General features: G+C 40.2%; 1 non-coding gene across 1 annotated transcript; it reads left to right on the top strand.

The window, feature by feature from the left end:
* Window positions 1–19253: 19253 nt before the first annotated feature.
* LOC149022413 (small nucleolar RNA R71) lies at window positions 19254–19360 on the top strand. Its single transcript, XR_016172572.1, has one exon. It is a non-coding gene; the product is annotated as a small nucleolar RNA R71 (small nucleolar RNA).
* The last annotated feature ends 429 nt before the right edge of the window (window positions 19361–19789 follow it).

Genomic DNA, 19789 nt, shown 5'->3' with positions numbered 1-19789 from the left:
TTTGAAATCCATAGATTTGAAATCTCATTTCATTTCAAATGGCTGGATTCACACAACCAAACAGGCCCTTAAGTAGTTGCGTTTGAGTTTGATTCTTGAAGCCTTGCACCCATGGAGAAGGTAGTTGAGTTATGAGTGGAGTTCTTGAATTCTTGCACGCATGGAGTAGTGGTGGCTAGGGCAACCTTAAGTTTGGCTAGGGTTGCATGTGGATGTGGTTTTCCTGTTTTACCCTTAGATTGCAAAAAACTATAATTATCCTTAACACTCCCCCTCAAACTCACGGGCGAAGATGAGACCTTGAGGTTGGACATCAAGAAGCTGAACGTTTGATGGAAGAGAGGCTTAATGAAGATTTTAGCAAGCTGGTCTTTGGTGGAGAGAAAGCGAACTTGGAGATCCCCCTTGGCAACCTTATCACAAACAAAATGAAAGTCTATCTCGACATGTTTGGTTCTCATGGAAGATAGGATTGATAGTGAGATAGGTGGCCCCCACATTATCACACCAGCGAATTGGAGCGGAAGGCAATTATACCGATAATTCAAGTAACAAAAATTGTAACCAAGTAAGCTCGGTAGGGGCATTAGCAAGAGCATGATATTCAACCTATGTGTTGGAATAGGCCATAGTGTTTTGCTTATTTGAACTCCAAGAGATAAGGTTACATCCAAAAAATATAGCATAACCACCAATAGATTTGCAATCATCATGGCAACCTGCCTAGTCAACATCCAAAAAGGCAAATAAACTAAGTGGAGAGTTACAATGTATAAGAAGTCCTTGTGAGGAGGTTCCTTTTAAGTAGTGAAAAATCTGTTTGACTGCAGACTAGTGATCAACCATAGGAGAGTGCATAAACTGACAGCCTTTATTTACCGCAAATTGAATATGGGACCTGTCATGGTCGCATATTGAAGGGCACCGACGCTACTACTATACCTCATGGGATCAACCACTAATTTCCCTGTAAACTTGCTTAACTTGTCAGTAGTGGAAACTGGTGTAGAGAGTGGTTTGCAATCAGTCACATTTGCCCACTTGAGAAGATCTTGAATATACTAGCTTTCAGACAAATGTAGATCAGTAGAATATTGAGTAATAGACATGCCCGAAAATAATGAAGAGGAACCAAATCCTTTAATACAAAAACAGAGCCAAGAACTCGGAGAAAATGGGCCAAGAGACTGTCAGAACTATTAGTAAGGATAATATCATCAACATAAAAATAATGCCATGATGACTTTGAAAGACAAACAATGAGGTGTTAGTCTTGGACCTAACAAAACCATACTCAAGAAGATAAGAGCTAAACCTATCAAACCAAGCTTATGGGGCCTGCTTTAAACCATAAAGAGAGCACCAAAGTTTGCATACATAATCAAGGTGATGTCTATCAACAAAGCCAAGAGATTGCTTCATATAGACTGTTTCATTTAAAAAACCATGAAGAATCTAAATATCCAATTGTCTGATAAGCCAACAACAAGAGACTACTAGGGCAAAGACCAGCGAATAGTGGTAGGTTTAATATAGGACTAAAGGTTTCATGGTAGTCCAAGCCCTCTTGTTGATTGAACCCTTTTGCCACCAAGCGGGCTTTGTACCTATCAATGGAGCCATCTGCCTTGCATTTGACCTGAAAAACCCTTTTGCAGCTGATACGGGAAAAATATCGTTGAACCGGGTTTATTCTTGGTTCAACCTTTGACCCCGGTCAGGGATGAGCCGACCGACCCAGGTTCGTACAAATCGGGTTTGAAGATAGCGTGCTAAGGAAGAAACCTTACACGATCAACAGGCAAGCACAAGTCCGAGATTCTCGGGATGGATAACCCGTCAAAGAGACGGTTATCAGTATTTACGGGAGCAAACGATCGTGCCAACTTGGATAATCACCATGCCCTTAGTGTCCAGATCGTGTGATCAAGGGAAGTTATCCATCGCCCCACTAACGGGTCTAACCGTTAAGATATGACGGCCACCAAAAGAAGGCTCGAACCGATTCAATGGACGGGATTAGAAGGTAAACTCTATATAAATCAAAACCTACGTACGGAGAAGGTAATTGAATCGTATTCCCAGTAATCGTATTCATACTTTAGCTTTGCAACTAGCCAAAGCCTTTGTGATCAGTTCATTAACTGACTTAGCCATCGGAGGTGGACTCCCGACCCCCATGGTCGGGCCACATCTGACGATTGTTTTGCAAGTCATTCTCCAGTGATTTAAGGGCTGAGCAGATTTTGGACGCATCATTTAGGGCCATCTGTGGGAAAAACTCCAGAAAGTCATGGTTACCAAGTCAACAGCAGCAGCTGCGGCGGCACAGCGAGAACTGGCATTTGACTTCCAGAAGGGAACGCTCCAGAAGATATCCTTGAAGGAAGTCGTGCTCGTGAAGTACATGAAGATGACGGATTGGGCGGTAATGAACGCTTGAACCCTCCAAATCCTCTCCAGCAGCAGTTGGATCAAATGCAACTCCAGTTTTTGGAGATGAACCAGATGCTTTGTACGCTGGTCAGACAAGTGGTGGCTCCCCAGGCTCCTGATCATCAGGAGGCCCGAAGGCATGCGAGAGAGGCTGTGAAACCCAGCCCTATCCTAACCCTGACCATGACTCGGATCCCTTGATGTGTGTAGGTCCGAAGACCCAGAGTGGTGGAAGAAGAGACTTGTGGGCCCTCATAGTGGAAGACTTGGTGTATGATTCGAAGCCCATGGATATTGACAGTGAAGCCCCTCACTTGGATACACTGTCAGTGTTCAGTGAGAAACTGCACCTAGAAGAGGGGAAGCTTAGTTGAAGTGTTTGATGCGCTTCTGATCTTGTTTCAAAGGTATTTCTCTACTATAGACTTGTTTATTGACTTGTAGGAGAAAACCCAACTCAATTCGGACCCGTATAGCCTTTCATTTCCCTGATTCAAGCTTGTTGTACATGCTTGGTCGATTGATTGGTCGACTGGGCCAATCGACCAAGCCAGTCAACCAAAGGTTGTACAAATCCGAGAAAAAGATGCTTTTTGGATATTCCTCTCTCTATTAAAGTGTTTCTCGTGTTTTGAACCCTATTTCACATTTCTACCTTGCTGAGAACGTGGGGAGAGCTTCCCAAAGCACCTCCTTGGTAGTGGTGAAGATTATTCCCTTCCAATCATTGCCAATCATTGTTCCTTGTCTCCATTAGCACCTACAAGGTATGATTCATCACTCTCACTCTCTATTCTACTCTTTTCTTTTCTTTTCTTGCTGTTGCAACCTTAGAGTTGATGCTGCAACCTTGCAACCATCACTCCAAGTGTTCACTCTTAGCTAATCATTGATCTCATTCCATTTCCATTGATGCTATGCTCTCATTTCAATCCTTGCATATGCATTGCTTTGATTCTCTTCTTAACTTCATGTATTCTTGTCCCAAATTGAGGTATAGAGTGTGCTATGTCTATGTTTATTGCTAGCATATGATTCTAATCCAATTCCTATTAGTTCCCCTAGCTAATTCATTCATTTCCAATGCAAATTCATTTGATTTCAATCCATGCTATGATTCTTGCACTTAGAACATAGGATTTCAATTTGGGGGTTTCTAATTAGACCTTTAGATTGTGTTAATTACTTGATTAGTAGTGTTCTTATACTGTTACAATGAATCTCTCCAAGTTTCGGATCGATCCGAGCCCCGAAAGATCGATTTTGAGCCAAAAATCACTATTTGGCCTCAGGCACTATTCCCTTGGTTGACTGCTTGGTCGACTGGGTCAGTCGATCAATCAGTCAACCAACGGACTGCTGAATTGTGTACTTCGCCGATTTGATCCGTTCGACCTCCGATTTTTCCGATTTCTTTTCTAATCTTTAATTTATGTTTGTCTAGGGTCTTAATACCATATTTGAATCATTCTTTTGTGACCTTTGGATTATCATCATCGCGGCTTAAGGTAAGGATGGTTATTCCCATATGACATAGACTATTTGATTATTACACTAATGTTGGCAACTTAGTTGGCTTAGTTTATTAGTTGTTTTTAGACGTTATATGACTACTGTAGTTACCTTATAACAGTAGCACCATGTTTATTTACTTTGCTTATCATGTCTATTCATTCTTGTCATTTACTTATACACTTGATCATGTGATGTTATGATGTATCTTTCACTATGATGATGTATCATGTACGTATGATATGATGAACTGAGAATGTGATTGGATAAGTATGATTTGGGATTGGGGAATGTCCTTTTGACATTTCTGTCCTTGGACATCGGAGGGAATAGTATGGGATGTTCTCTGAAGATGCCCATCGATGCTTTCCTTATTGGATGACATACATAGGACTTGTCTAGATGTGTTGGCTAGGACATCCCCATTGTATCAGACCCGAATTGAAAGGGCATTGAGATTGAACGACCTGTGGTAGTAGTATGGTTTGATGGGTGCTCAAGACCGGTAACCATCCCGTGAGAGGACATAAATCATACTACGGATACCCGAAAGGGGCTATTTATTGGTAGGGTTGCAAATAGCTAGACTTGGGCTCACGGGCGCTTGAGACCGGTGGGTTATATCCGTGAGAGGACATGAGAGCTTCCCGTCTACTATTTGTGGATGACCAATAGGGTTGGTGAGTCCGGTGAGTAATATCCATGACTCTAGTGTGAAGGATACCGTAATGGATCCCGGGATGCGAGGAATGGACGTATCTGGATCTGACATGATATGACTAAGTAGATGACTTGCATTGGGCTAGGCTTCACCTTGACATGCGCCACTACTTAGATCAATGGTGATGTGAGAGAGCGGTGACTTAAACCCCAGCCATGGATTTGTCCCGAGGGATGCATGACCCATTACCAACAGGTGATTGAGTGATTGAGACTTACCTAAAGAAGTATGGTGTTATGACTTAAAGCATCTCTACCGTAGAGACTAGCATATATAGAGTTAGAATCATACTTGCATCATGTGTTTCATATCATCTTGCATCATGTTATGATTTGTATCATATGGCTTATGTATTATGGATTAACTACCTTGTTGAGTTCTTTTGAACTCATTCCTTTCTATGCAATTGTTTTGTTAGACTTCTCTGCAGGTACCGAAGAAGCCGATGGATTATACTTTGAGGCGGACCAGGATCCCGCATACTACACTGAAGGTCTTGGCCATTATGAAAGTTACAGTGAAGGTGTCGAGGGTGATTACCCTCCGTACCAGGATTAGCCCGACTTTGGTGTGGGAGAGGCCCTGCTTAGTTTCCTTCGTGTATACCTATGAGGACACATTGTATAAGACCGAGGAGACCTTAGCTTAGGCCTTATTGCGGTTATTTGGAATTTGGATCTGTAACTTAACTTTCATTGATATACTCTTAAATGTTGGTTTTGTAACTTAACTTTGATTGACTACTTTTCCGCTGCCACTGAGGGAGTGACTTCCGCTCACTCTCTCTCTTTTGAATTATATTTATACATTTGGTATCGTCTTTATTCCACACTCTGATCATTTGTTCTTATCTTATTCATGACTTCTTTTATTATATGCTTTTACCTTGATTATTATTGTTCATGATTGTGTTATCGCGTATGTGGGAGGCATAGTTGCTCGATACTTGATCTTCAGGATTGTGGATCACATACCCGGGTATGCCTGGTAGGGTACCGACTAGGTGGATGTGACAAAGGTAGAGACGCTCATACCACCGCCACGAGGGCATTCCCCACAAGGAGATAGGCAACCGGCAGGAGGCCAAAATTATGACCCAAATCTACGAGGGGATTCTTGAGAGCGAGACAGGGGACGGATAACTGGAGTACTACCCAGAAGGAACGGTCGACATGAACAGCTGCTGTAAAATCCAGCCCTATCCTAACCCTGACCCTAACCTGGATCCGTTGTTGTTTATAGGTTCGAAGACCCAAAGCAGTGGTAGAAGAGACTTGTGGACCCTTTTGATTGATAAGTATGAGTCGGAGACCGAGTCCATGGACATTGAAGATGATACCCCTTACTTGAGTACATTGTCGGTGTTTAGTGAAAATCTGCGCATCGGAGAAGAGTGATTTAGTTGAAGTACCTAATGGACTCCTGTGCACAATCCGAAGGTATTCCCCAAAACTAGACTTCTTGATTGAATTGTAGAAGAAAACCCCATTCAATTTGACCCTATATAGCCCTCCAAGTCCCTGTCCGAAGTTGCTGAACAAAATCTGATTTTCTGTTGAATTCCAGTTTGGTCGATCCTCTTTGGTCGATGCCATCGACCAAAGTTTCCCAGACAGACAAGTTAATGATTCTTTGGAATATTCCCTATTCTATTTATGCTAGCCTCGTGTTTTGAGCCCTATTCCAATCATTATCACTCCTGAGAACGTGGGGAGAGCTTCCCAAAGCACCTCCTAGGCATTTGTGAGGAAGATCCCACAAAAAATCATTGTTAATCATTGTTCCTTGTCTCCATCAACAACTACAAGGTATGATTCATCACTCCCACTCTCTATTCTATTCTTTTCTATCATTTTCTATCCCTCTTTTTCTATTGAGACCTTGGAGATGGTGCTGCAACCTTGCAACCATCACTCCAAGTGTCCACTCTTGCTTAACCTATGATCCTCTCACTTGTCTATTGATGCTATGCCCTCATTTCAAGCCTTGCATATACATTCTTTGATTTTCTTCTTAACATCATGCCTTCTTGTACAAAACTGAGGTATATAGTGTGCTATGTACATGTTTATCACTAGCATATGATCCTAATCAAATTCCTATAAGTTCCCTTAGCTAATGCATGCCTTTTCAATGTCAATGCAATCAATTTCAATACATGCTATGATGCTTGTCTTTTGAACTTAATAGCTCAATTTGGGGCTTTCTATTTGGACCATTAGATTATGTTAATTCCTTGATTTGTAGTGTCCTCATACTGTTCTTAACCATCCCTCCAAGTTCCGGATCGATCCGAACCCCGGAAGACCAATTTCGAACCAAAATCCCCAAAACCCATTATGCAGCCCCGAAGACATTTTGGTCGATCCTCTTTGGTCGATGCCATCGACCAAGGACCATCAACCAAACTTGTTGCTGATAGCAACCTCAGCCAGTTTTGACCCGTTCGACATCCGATCTTCATGATTTCTTCTCTAACCTCTTATTTATGTTTGTTTAGGGTCTTAATACTACCTTTGGATCATTCCTTGGTAATTCTTGATTCATCATCAACTCAACCTAAGGTAAGGATGGTTACTTCCATAAACACATAGGCTATCAACTTATGTTTTGGTGCTTATACTTAGTGAACTTAGACTCTTAATTGCTTTTGAATACTATAGGACTGCTATACATGTTTTAGAACTGCAGTAATGTGATTTCATACTCTCTTGTCATAATGATTTATTATTCTTGTTACTTGTATTCATGATGGATCATTTCGATATTATGACTTAACTTTTATCATGAAAATGTATCAAATGTATAAGATATGATGGACTTGAATATGTGATTGCCTAGGTATAACTTGGGATTGGGGAGTGTCCTATTGTCGCTTCTGTCCTTGGGCATCGGAGGGAATAGTATGGGATGTTCTCCGAAGGTGCCTATCAACACTTTCCCGGGTTATTGGATGACATACATAGGATTGTCTAGTTGTGTGGCTAGGATTGTCCTTGCTGTGTCAGACCCGAATCGGAAGGGTATTGAGACCGAATGACCCGTGGTAGTGTATGGTTTGATGGGGGCTCAAGACCGGTAACCAACCCGGGGGAGGACATAAACCATGCTACGGATACCCGAAAGGGGCCATTTATTGGTAGGGTTGCAAATGGTTAGACTTGGGCTCACGGGTGCTCAAAGATCGGTGGGTCATATCCGTGAGAGGACGTAAGAGCTTCCCGTCTACTATTTGTGGATGACCAATAGGGTTGATGAGTCCGGTGGGTAATATCCGTGACTCTAGTGTGAAGGATACCGGAAAGGATCCCGGGATGGGAGGAGTGGAAGTATCCGGATCTGACTTGATACGACTGAGTAGATGACTTGCATTGGGCTAGGCTTTACCTTGACATGCACCAATACTTAGACCAAATGGTGATGTGAGAGAGCGGTGACTGAAACCCCAAACATGGATTTGTCTGAGAGGGATGCATGACCCAATTCCCCCCGGTATTGAGTGATTGAGACTTACCTAAAGAAGTATGGTACTATGGCTTAAAGCATGTCTACCATAGAGACTAGCATTCATAGAGTTAGAATCATACTCGCATCATATGTTTCATATCACATTGCATTATGTTATGATTTGTACTTATATGATTTTAAATTATGAAATAACTGCCTTGCTTTGTTCTTTTGAACTCATTCCTTTTGTGCAAATGTTGTTAGATTTTCCCGCAGGTATTGAAGACTCTGATGGCACACTCTACGAGACAGACTTTGATTCCTCATACTACCCTTCGGATGGTAGCTACGGTGATGATCAGAGTTATGGTGCCGAAGAGGATTACTCTACGTACCAGGGTTAGCCCCAGTTTGGTGAGGGAGCGGCCGTGCTGGGCTTTCTTCGTCCACACCTATGAGGAGACAATCATTAGGATAGAAGAAACCCTTGCTTAGTGCCTCATTTCCTTGGATTATTGTTAAACATTTGGGATATGTAATTAACTTTATTTAAGTTACTCTTTAAACATGGGATTGTAACTTAACTTGATTTTACTACTTTTCCGCTGCCTTAAGAGAGTGACTTTTACTCATTTTCTCATTCTCATGATTACACTTATACACTTGGTATTATTTATTTCCGCACTCTGATTAGTTGATCTTATCTTATTCATGATATCTATTACTTATTGCTTTTGCCTTGATTATTATTGTTCATGATTGTGTTATCACGTATGTGGGAGGCATGGTCCCTTGATGCTTGATCCTTGGACTATGGATCACATTCCTGAGTATGCTAGATAGCCAAAAACTTGTTGCTTGTATCTCAAGATATTACGCAAGTATACGTATCGCAATCAAGTAATAAATGATAAGTACAAAATCGATCCCACGGAGAATTATATCCTTAACTTTCAATGTAAAAGTAAAATTGATTTAAATGAAATTAACAAGGTTGATTGGTATTTGTCTAACTAATTAACCAAATGACAGGTAAAGAAAACTAAGGAACTAAAATGTAGATTTGAGTAATGGAAGAAACTTAATGAGTGACAAGTGTGTTAGGAATCAAGTTTCCCTTCCCCTGAATTTTAAAACACAAATACTAAAGCAATACTACAACCCCAAGATAAATCAAGAACTTGGAATGAATGGCAATATGGTATTTTCCAATACACATAAGCTAGCATCCTAAATCAACATCAGCATATTCCTATGAAGAATTGAATTAAGAATGCAATTTAAACCCAATCCAATCAATGGTAATGTGAGGTAATTGGGTATTCCTACCCAACCTACTAATTAACACAACCTAATTAAAGATGATGCTAACTCACACAATTCAACAAACACCTAGACTTCATTAATTTTTCAATTAATGAAATCATAACATTCATTCAAGAAAGATCATTCAAGAACTGAAATTAGTCAATATAACATGCTGAATTCATTAACAATAAAGTGGATTGCAATAAAACTAAAGAACACATGATTAATTACATATCAAAATTCAGGTTTAGGTACTACTATCATCCCAACACAGCTAAGATTTAGCCCATAACAGAATTCGAATGCATAAAACCAAGTATAGTTGACATGAGACTAGAAAATAAGAAGATAGAGTTATATAAACAAGAATAAACTAAGGCTTCAATGCTTCCACATGAGCTCCAACTTTCTTCTTCAGCAAATCAGCAACTCCAGCAGCTCCTTGCTTCCACAAGAGCTCCAGCATTCGTTCTCTACCTCCTTCCTCTCAGCCAAGTCTATCATCCACACCTTGGTCGAATCTCCCCTCTTGTCCTCCTTGCCTCTCTTCTCTTTCTTCCATAAATGTCTTCAATCATTAGGTTAGATTCTGGCCATAGGATTAGAACCTTCCTCCTGAGATCAAGGGCTGAAAACCATCATGTATTTACAAGAATTTAGTCCACTTAAGTTAGCCCTTTTTGGTCAATTCCATTTGAATTGGATCTGAGAATATTCTGCTCCGTTGTTGTAGCAATGCAGCAACAACTCTACAACAAAGTTAGAGGACATGTTCTTTATGAATCTTCACCTACATGTTCAAGAGAAAGAGAAACAGTCAAATTCATCCATAAAAAGAAGGGAAATTCATGCAATGTGACAAAAATGAACTAAACAAAATGCAACATGTTGAGACTAAATAAAACAACACCTAATGAATACTATCACTAAAACAAAGACAAAATACTCCTAAATCAAGCCATCTCAAGTATAAAAGTTATAAATCTTAACTCTATTTCATAGAGTTATCACACCCCCAAACTTAAGACATTGCTTGACCTCGAGCAATAAAGACAAATGAAAACAACAACTAACTACTAATGAAAGCATGAGGAAATCAAAAGAAAAGAAAAGCAAATAACTCGGCTTAAGCATGCAATAGGATGAGTGTTAGACAGAAGTTGCCTCTCAATCTTTTTCTAAATTTTCAAATCCAACACATCTGGCCAATAACACTTAGATGTCATACTTTACTCATCAGGATGCTCTCAAGTGTGTGTGTGAAAGTTAAGGATCTTGCCCCAGATCACCCTAGTATAGCTGAATCATGGTCATCAAGTTTAGTTCATTGATCTAATATGTTGACCAAATGATTACCTCTCCACTAATTAGGAATCCATATCTTTTTACAACCCCAAGAACTTGTTTCATACTCTTTTGAGCATTTGACCCCCAAACTTATTATTTATGAACTTTTTTTTTTTTTTTTTTTTTTTTTTTTTTTTGTCATCTTGCCTTTTTACGCGAATATCGCTCATTTGTGATGAAGATACCCGGTTACTCAACAAGATCACAAACAAGAGTGCCTTGCATGCTCATATTTCGGGCCACTGTTGACGTCAAAAATACACATGGGTTACATGCATATTCCTGGTTACTAGGTTGCCCAAAACAGCGGAACATTATTCTTTTTTTTTTTTTTTTTTTTTTTTTTTTTTTGGTGCTCATATTTCGGGCCACTGTTGACGTCAAAAATACACATGGGTTACATGCATATTCCTGGTTACTAGGCAACCCAAATCAGCGGAGCATTATTCTTTTAGGGAAGGGAAGGGGTCAAACATCAATCAATATTCACAATGCACAAAGTTCTTGGAAACAACCAAATGGGGATCTCTAATGTGTAAGTCTTGAGGTTCTCATTTAATCAATTCTAAAATCCTAAAAACTCTCACATTGATCCAGCTTTCCCCAGGTTCTCTAGAGCTTGAAACATCACTTGGTGCATCAATAGTATGGCATCACAAACATGAGTAAATGCAGACATCAGATCATTATAGCAAAATTGTGCTAAGATTTCCAACAAAACCAGAGTAAGAGGCACTGACATTCACATTACTTAACAATCATCCAAATTTCATGAAAAGCCAGATTAACTACACAAAACATCTACCCAAAACAGCTACTCTAAAACTGGACAGCAACTTTAAAAAAAAACTGAAGAAAATTAACTGTTAACTGGGGACATCCATATCATGAAGATAACATATGCAATTAAAGAACTTTACCCCCAAACTAAAGATGAGCAGTGTCCTCACAGCGAAAGAAAGGAAAAAAAAAGTAAGGTAATAAAAAGAAAACACAATAAAAGAAGAGAGAGAACGGAACTTCCCTGAACAAGCTAGGCCTCATCATCATCATCTAATGAATGGAACTCATCATCAGCAGCAGCTGCAGCAGCTTCAGCTTCATCCTCCTCATCTATATTAGGAATGTAGTTCCCATCTTGGCCCCAAGGATTAGCGAAGAGGTAGTTGGGAAAAGCTGGAAAAGATTGGAACCGGTTGCTATTCATCCTTAAGTTAGACTCAAGGGCGCGATCACGGGCAGCCACATAACGCATATAACCAAGGAAGAGGTCACGAGTGATTTGATGTTCCAACATCATTTGAAATTGGGTGGCTTCTACTTGACTGAGGCGCTGTTCCAATTGAGTGTAACTAGAGGATGGAGCACCAGAGGTAGAAGAAGTGGGAGGAATGGCTGATGCTGCAGCAGGAGGTGGTGCACTGGAAGGGGGAGCTGCACTAGGTGTAAGCATGCGAGTGATACTGAAGTGTGTGATGGCACCTTTGTTGAGTGTATGGACATCAGAAGCCTGCACATCAACATGGTTAGCCAAACATAAAGCAGTAATTAAACAGGGAAAAGCTAAACTACCACCCCGCCTAGCAAAGACAAGCACAAATGGCCTCATGAATGCGATGACCCACATTAACCCGACGCCCTTCCAAAATAGAGTGGAGGAGCAAAGCTCTATCCACTGAAACAGTCTGACTATGCGTGGAGGGCATCAAGTGGGTCTGTAAAAAATGGTACCAAATTTTGGCTGCCGGTTGCAAGGTGTGGCGGGCAATAGTTAATGCACCTTGGGTGGAGGAGGACCACTCCGTGCCATGAGAACATAAAATCTGGATAATGTTATGCATGGCAGTTGGATCTGCTGAAGCAAGATAGGCATTGTGCTCATCCTCCACATTGGCCAATGCATAATAGGCATTAATGGATGGTCCATCTATAGGTATGTGCATCCCCCTAACATAGACTTGATCCTGAGATGGGGCAGTGAGATTGGCATAAAATTCGTAGACTATGGAAGGGATGTAGGCACCAGGATGGGTGCAAAATTGTTCCCAATGATGCCTAGCTATAATGGATGGGATGAATGGAAAGGCTTGGGCTTCATTGGGTTTTAATTTGAACCCCTTCTCCGGAAGAAAGTTCTTGGTGGAGATGGATGTGAAGCGGTTCTCAGCTAAGGGAGAGGCAAAATAAGAGGGACTCATTGAAGCACTAGAACTAGGGTCTGTTTTGCTCTTCTTCTTAGGGGCCATTTCGAATGGAGTGCACAGGGTTGGCCCCTAACAACCACTATTGAAGTCAAACAAACACTAAAACAGACCTTAGCTAACAAAAACACTGCAACAACTAATCAAACAAATTGTAGAAAATAAAAAAAATAAAAAAAAACTAATCAAACAAACACTAAAACATACCTTATCTAACAAAAACAGAGACACCATAAAAGTAGAAAACAAGAACAAACAATTAACAAACAATGAACTATAACTAAGCAAACAAAAACAAACAAACAAACAAATTCTATGTTGTTTTAGGTGCAAATAGCAAGCATAAAAACAGAGGATATGAGCATAGGGTAACAATGACCCAGAAATGCTGTATTGGTGTGTGCAAGTGATTGTAGCTCCAAAATAACACCTAAACAAATAAGAAAAGTTGTATATACCCTAACGAAAACATACACTAAGACAACATAAGAACAAACACATAACCCACATACCACAAATTGAACATTCAACAAAAACACAAAGAAATCGAAAGTTCAAAAATATAGAATGAAAGAAAAGAAATGGGGAGAACACTTAGCTGATGTGGTGTAGGGAAGATGAAAGGTCGAAATACCACAAAAACATGCCCGAAACCCAGTACGACATCGGTAGGCCTCTGAGAAGTGATTCGAGAATGGAATGGGGGAAAAAGTTAGGGTTTTTTTTTTTTTTTTTTTTTTTTTTTTTGAAAGATGGGCTATCGGTGAAGAAGAAGATTGCTGTGGTGGGTGAATGTAGGTAAATGGAGGTGTGAAAGTCTTTGAAAAACAGAAAATGGAAGAGAAGATGAGGATGAGTTGCAGTGGAGGAGACGATGGTGCCTTGAGAGTCGACGAAGTGAGCTGAGTGTTTCGTTGATTTGGATTTGAAATGAGAGGTTTTATGGGTTTGGGTTGGTATTGGTTTAGAAGGGTTTAAAAAAATATGAAATTGGTTCGAATCAGTATGGGTTCAGCAGGGTCTGATAGAAGTTAGAAGTGTATTTTTGATGGGTTGGTTGGGTTTGAGATGAAACCGGGTCGGGTGAGTGGTTTAATCGTTGTTGTAGCTTTGCTGCAGCTTTGCTATAGCAACGAACACAGAATGTAAGTTTCAACAGAGAATAGAATGTGTTAACAGAACATGCAAGACCCGTAGCTGAGGGTCAAAACTTTGTAGTAGCATTGTGGCCACATCGCTACTACAAAGATAGTGAAATTTGCTGGATATTGAAACATGCTCTGTTCAGCAGTTGGATTTAATGATAAATTTGGAAAAACACCCAATCACTTTCTTTTTGTTCCCCACACTCCCTGCACATCAAAATATACATGTTAGCAAATTATCTATCATTCATTTTTTTTATTTTTTTTTTATTTTTTTATTTTTTTATTATTATTATTATTTTTTAACAATAATGAACTAATAGCACACAATTAAACTAAAAATAATGAAATCTAAGTGACCTCCCTTCTTTTTAAGCCTCTTGAAGGTTAATTGAAGATTTGTCCCGCTCCAATGGTGCTCCCCAATAATGCTTGATTCTCTGCCCATTGACTAGAAATTTCCTGTTAGAGATGCCCTCTTGCAACTCCACTGCTCCATGTGGAAATACTGTCATTATTGTAAAAGGACCCGACCATCTTGATTTCAGCTTTCCTGGAAATAATTTGAGTCTGGAGTTGAACAGCAGAACTTGCTGACCTGGTTCAAATACCCTCTGCAAGATTTTCTTGTCATGCCATTTCTTCACTTTCTCCTTGTAGAGTTTGGCATTTTCATATGCTTGGAGCCTGAATTCATCAAGTTGATGGAGTTGTAGCATTCTCTTCTCACCAGCCAAAGTAGAGTCAAAATTGAATTTCTTAATTGCCCAAAGATGCCTTATGCTCTAGTTCCAATGGTAGATGGCAAGCCTTTCCAAACACAAGTTGATATGGTGACATTCCAAAAGGTGTTTTGTAGGCAGTCCGGTAGGCCCAAAGGGAGTCATCTAACCTTATGGACCAATCCTTCCTTGTTGGGCATACTGTTTTCTCCAAAATCAACTTGATTTGTCTATTAGAAACTTCAGCTTGTCCATTTGTTTGGGGGTGATAGCTTGAGGCAACTTTGTGACGAACTCCATATTTAGACAATAGAGCTCCAAGATATTTGTTGCAAAAATGTGAACCTTCATCACTGATTATGGCTCTTGGAGTACCAAATCTAGTGAAGATATTCTTTCTCATGAAGTCAATAACCACCTTTGCATCATTAGTTGAACAAGCAGCAGCCTCCACCCACTTGGATACATAGTCCACTGCTACTAAAATGTAAAGATTGCCATATGAAGGAATAAAAGGCCCCATGAAATCAATTCCCCAAACATCAAACAATTCTACTTCCAAGATATTGGTTAAGGGCATTTCATTCCTTTTTGAGATGTTTCCCACTCTTTGACATCTATCACATTTTTGAATGAATTGATAGGCATCCTTGAACATACTTGGCCAATAAAACCCCGATTGCAAGACCTTTGCTGCTGTCCTATCTCCTTGATAATGTCCACCATATGGGGAGTCATGACATTGCCTCAACACATCCTCTACTTCTACCTCAGGGATACAACGCCTCAATATTTGATTTGCACATAGCTTGAATAAGAATGGTTCATCCTAGAAATACCTTTTAACCTCATGTAAAAATTTCTTCCTTTGTTGAGTGGGCATCATAGGGGGTAGAAGTCCACCGGCTAAATAATTAGCAAAATCAAGCATACCAAGGTGTTGAGAGGGAAACAAAAAAGAGTTGTTCATCAGGGAAGACTTCTTTAATTTCAAATTCAGCTGCTTGGTTTGGATTTTCCAACCTAGACAGATGGTCAGCCACTTGATTCTCAGTCCCCTTCCTATCTTTTATCTCCAAATTGAACTCTTGAAGCAATAAGATCCATCTAATCAGCCTTGGTTTAGCATCCTTCTTGTGTATCAAATATTTGATGGCTGAATGATCTGTGAACACAATGACCTTTGCCCCCACTAGATAAGCTCTAAATTTGTCAAATGCAAACACAACTGCCAAGAGCTCTTTTTCGGTGACAGTGTAATTCAGTTGTGCTCCTGATAGGGTCCGACTAGCATAATAGATTGAATGGAATACCTTATTCTTACGCTGTCCCAAAACTGCTCCTACAGCCCAATCACTAGCATCACACATGACCTCAAAGGGAATAGACTAATCCGGTGCCACAATGATGGGTGTAGAGATCAGCTGCTTCTTCAACTCTAAAAATGCTGTCATACATGCTTCACTAAAGCTGAACCGACTTTCTTTTTCAAGCAAAGCTACACAATGGTTTAGATATTTGTGAAAAATCTTTTATGAACCTTCTATAAAACCCAGCATGTCCAAGAAAGCTTCTAATCCCTTTCACACTTGATGGTGGTGGTAATTTTTCTATAATGGCAACCTTGGCTTTATCCACTTCTAGACCCTGTTTGGAATCCTTGTGTCCAAGAACAATCCCTTCTCTAACCATAAAATGGCATTTTTCCCAGTTGAGGACTAAATTGGTTTCTTCACATCTCTGTAGAACTTTTGCCAAGTGAGTGAGACATTCATCATAAGTTTCTCCAAAAACCGAAAAATCATCCATAAACACCTCTACAAATTGTTCCACCATATCGTTGAAAATGGCCATCATACATCTTTGGAAAGTGGTGGGGCATTACAAAGACCAAAAGGCATTCTTCTAAAGGCAAAGGTACCATATGGGCAAGTGAAAGTGGTCTTATGTTGATCTTCAGGAGCAATGGCTATTTGATTGTACCCTGAGTATCCATCTAAGAAGCAATAATACTCTTTTCTAGCCAATCTATCAAGCATTTGATCAATGAAGGGTAGAGGGAAATGATCTTTCCTTGTAGCCTTGTTAAGCTTCCTATAGTCCATACATATTCTCCACCCACTCACTATTCTTGTAGGTATCAACTCCTTATTATCATTCTCCACAACTGTCATTCCTCCTTTCTTGGGGACACATTGTACTGGACTCACCCACTTGCCATCTGAAATTGGATACACCACCCACAAAGATCTAACCATTTAATGATTTCCTTTTTGACCACTTCCTTCATAATTGGATTCAGCCTCCTTTGATGCTCCACAGAATTATTACAGCGAGTCTTCCAAAGCAGAATTTTGTGCATGCAAATTGATGGGCTGATTCCCTTGATATCCGATATGGTCCATCCTAATGCTTTGCTGTATTTCTTCAAAGCACTTTAATTAACATATCTTCTTGCTCTCTGTTAGCACCGCTGAAATGATAACTGGAAGTGTCTTTCCTTCACCCAAATAGGCATACCTAAGGTGTCCCGGAAGAGGCTTCAATTCTAACACAGGAGGCTCATCAATTGATGGCTTAGGAGATTGAGTTGCATGCTCAGATAATACAAGAGGATCAAATCCATTCTTTCTTAATGTCTCACCTGGTCTTGCATCTAACCATTTAATGTAGCTACCGCTTCATCACCCACTTGTGAAATTTCAGATGTTAATGAAAGCTCTAATGGATCTTTACTACCCTTTGTCTCAACTTCTTCTAAAACCAGCTCCTCTATGATATCTACCATTGAGCATTGCTCTATCTCATCTGGAGATTTCATTGCCTGGAGAACATTGAAAGTGACTTGCTCTCCATTTACCCTTATAGTTAATTCTCCTTTATGCACATCAATCAAAGTCTTTCCAGTGGCCAAGAAGGGTCTTCCAAGAATGATGGGCACATCTCTATCAGCTTCAAAATCAAGAACAATGAAATCAGCAAGGAAGATGAACTTATCAACTCTTACCAAGACATCTTCAATTTTTCCTTCAGGATGAGCTAAGGATCTATCAGCCAGCTGAAGTGTTACTGTAGTTGGCCTTGCTTCTCCCACACCAAGCTTCTTGAAGATTGACATTGGCATAAGGTTAATGCTAGCTCCAAGGTCACAAAGGGCTCTCCCAATATAATTTTCTCCAATAGCACAAGGAATGGTGAAACTCCCAGGATCCTTTAATTTTTGAGGAAGCTTGTTCAAAGCAGAAGGCACTACTCTCTTGTGTCATGGCTACTGTTTCAAACTCTCCAAATCTTTTTTTTTAGAAAGGATGTCTTTCATGAATTTCACATAATTTGGCATTTGTTCAAGTGCTTCTACCAATGGTATATTGATGTGGAGCTCCTTCAAAACATCCAAGAATTTCTTGAACTGATGGTTTTGTTGCTGCCTTTGAAATCTTTGAGGAAAGGGGGGTGGTTTATAAGGCACTTTTTCTGGAGAACCCTGTTGCAATGGAGCTGTAGCTGGTGGTTCAACACTTTGGTGTTCAAAATCAGATTGGTCTTTTTGAACAGCCACCTGGATCTTCCTTTTCCCTTTCTTCTTGGACAGATTAGTTTCCTTCGGTTGATTGGACTTAACATGAGGTGGCTCTATATATTTCCCACTCCGTAATGAAATAACCTTGCAATGCTCTTTGCCTTCCCGCCTAGGATTTTCAGTATCACTTGGCAGTGATCCTTGAGGTCTGTTGCTTAAAGCATTAGCTAGCTGCCCAACTTGATTCTCCAAATTTCTCAATGAAGCTGCTTGGCTCTGAATAATTGCATCATTCTTTGCCATGTATTCTTTCAATAGGAGCTCAATTGATGAAGAAGGTTCTATAGGCTGAATCTTCACTTGCTGTTGAGCACTTGGAAGTTGATAAGGTCTAGTTGGGGTAGATGATGGGCCTACATTCTGTCCTTGACCATTCCAAGAGAAGTTAGGTGTCTGCCTCCAACCAGGATTATAAGTGTTGGAATATGGGTTATTAGCTTTGCTGAAATTACCAACATAGTAGGCTGATTCTGGGTTAGATGGACAACTATCAAAGACATGCTCCCCACCACAATATGTACAAGAGACTGCTAGATTTTGTTGTGGTTGTACAGTTGTAGCCAAGTTTACAGATTTTAACACACTAGTGAGAGATGAAACTTGTGCAGTTAAGGCTGTCACTGCATCCAACTCATAAATTCCAGCCACCCTCTTACTTGCAAGCAGCTCTTTCAACTTGGCCATTGGTAGTTGTTGTTGGCCATCCTTTCCAAAATTTCATAAGCCTCATTGTAAGACTTTGCCAATATAGCCCCATTGGCTGATGCATCAACTATGGATCGAGTTTGTCCACTTAAACCATTGTAGAAAGTCTCCATCTGAATCCAATGAGGAATGCCATGATGAGGACATTTACGCAAGAGCTCCTTAAACCTCTCCCATGCCTCATATAAAGACTCACTATCCAACTGTTGAAAACCAGTTATGTCATTTCTGAGCTTGGCATTCTTTGTTGGAGGGAAGTACTTCATCAAGAACTTCTCTACCAAGTCATTCCATGTAGCTACTGATTGGGGAGGTAAGGAGTTCAACCACGCTCTTGCTCTATCCCGCAATGAATAAGGGAATAGCTTCAATCTCAAAGCCTCTTCAGTTGCTCCGGTATCTTGAAAGAGTCACTTACTTCCATGAAGAGTCTAAGATGGAGATGAGGATCTTCTGTTGAAAGCCCACCGAATTGTCCCACGCTTGAAGCATTTGGAACATCACCGGCTTAAGTTCAAAATGTAAGGCTTGAATATCTGGTCGTACTATGCTTGGATTCAGCTCATGCAACATGGGGACAGCGTATGCTCGATGGCTCTATCTCTATCATCACCCTCACTGCCATATTATTCTCATTATTATTCAATCCATTTCTCACTTCGCTT

Source organism: Hakea prostrata, chromosome 3 (genome assembly GCF_041222555.1).
Source record: "Hakea prostrata isolate BN-2017 chromosome 3, UWA_Hpros_2, whole genome shotgun sequence".
Lineage (NCBI taxonomy): Eukaryota > Viridiplantae > Streptophyta > Magnoliopsida > Proteales > Proteaceae > Hakea > Hakea prostrata.
Note: the sequence above shows the minus strand (reverse complement) of the source record. Positions and strands in the feature narration are given on the sequence as shown.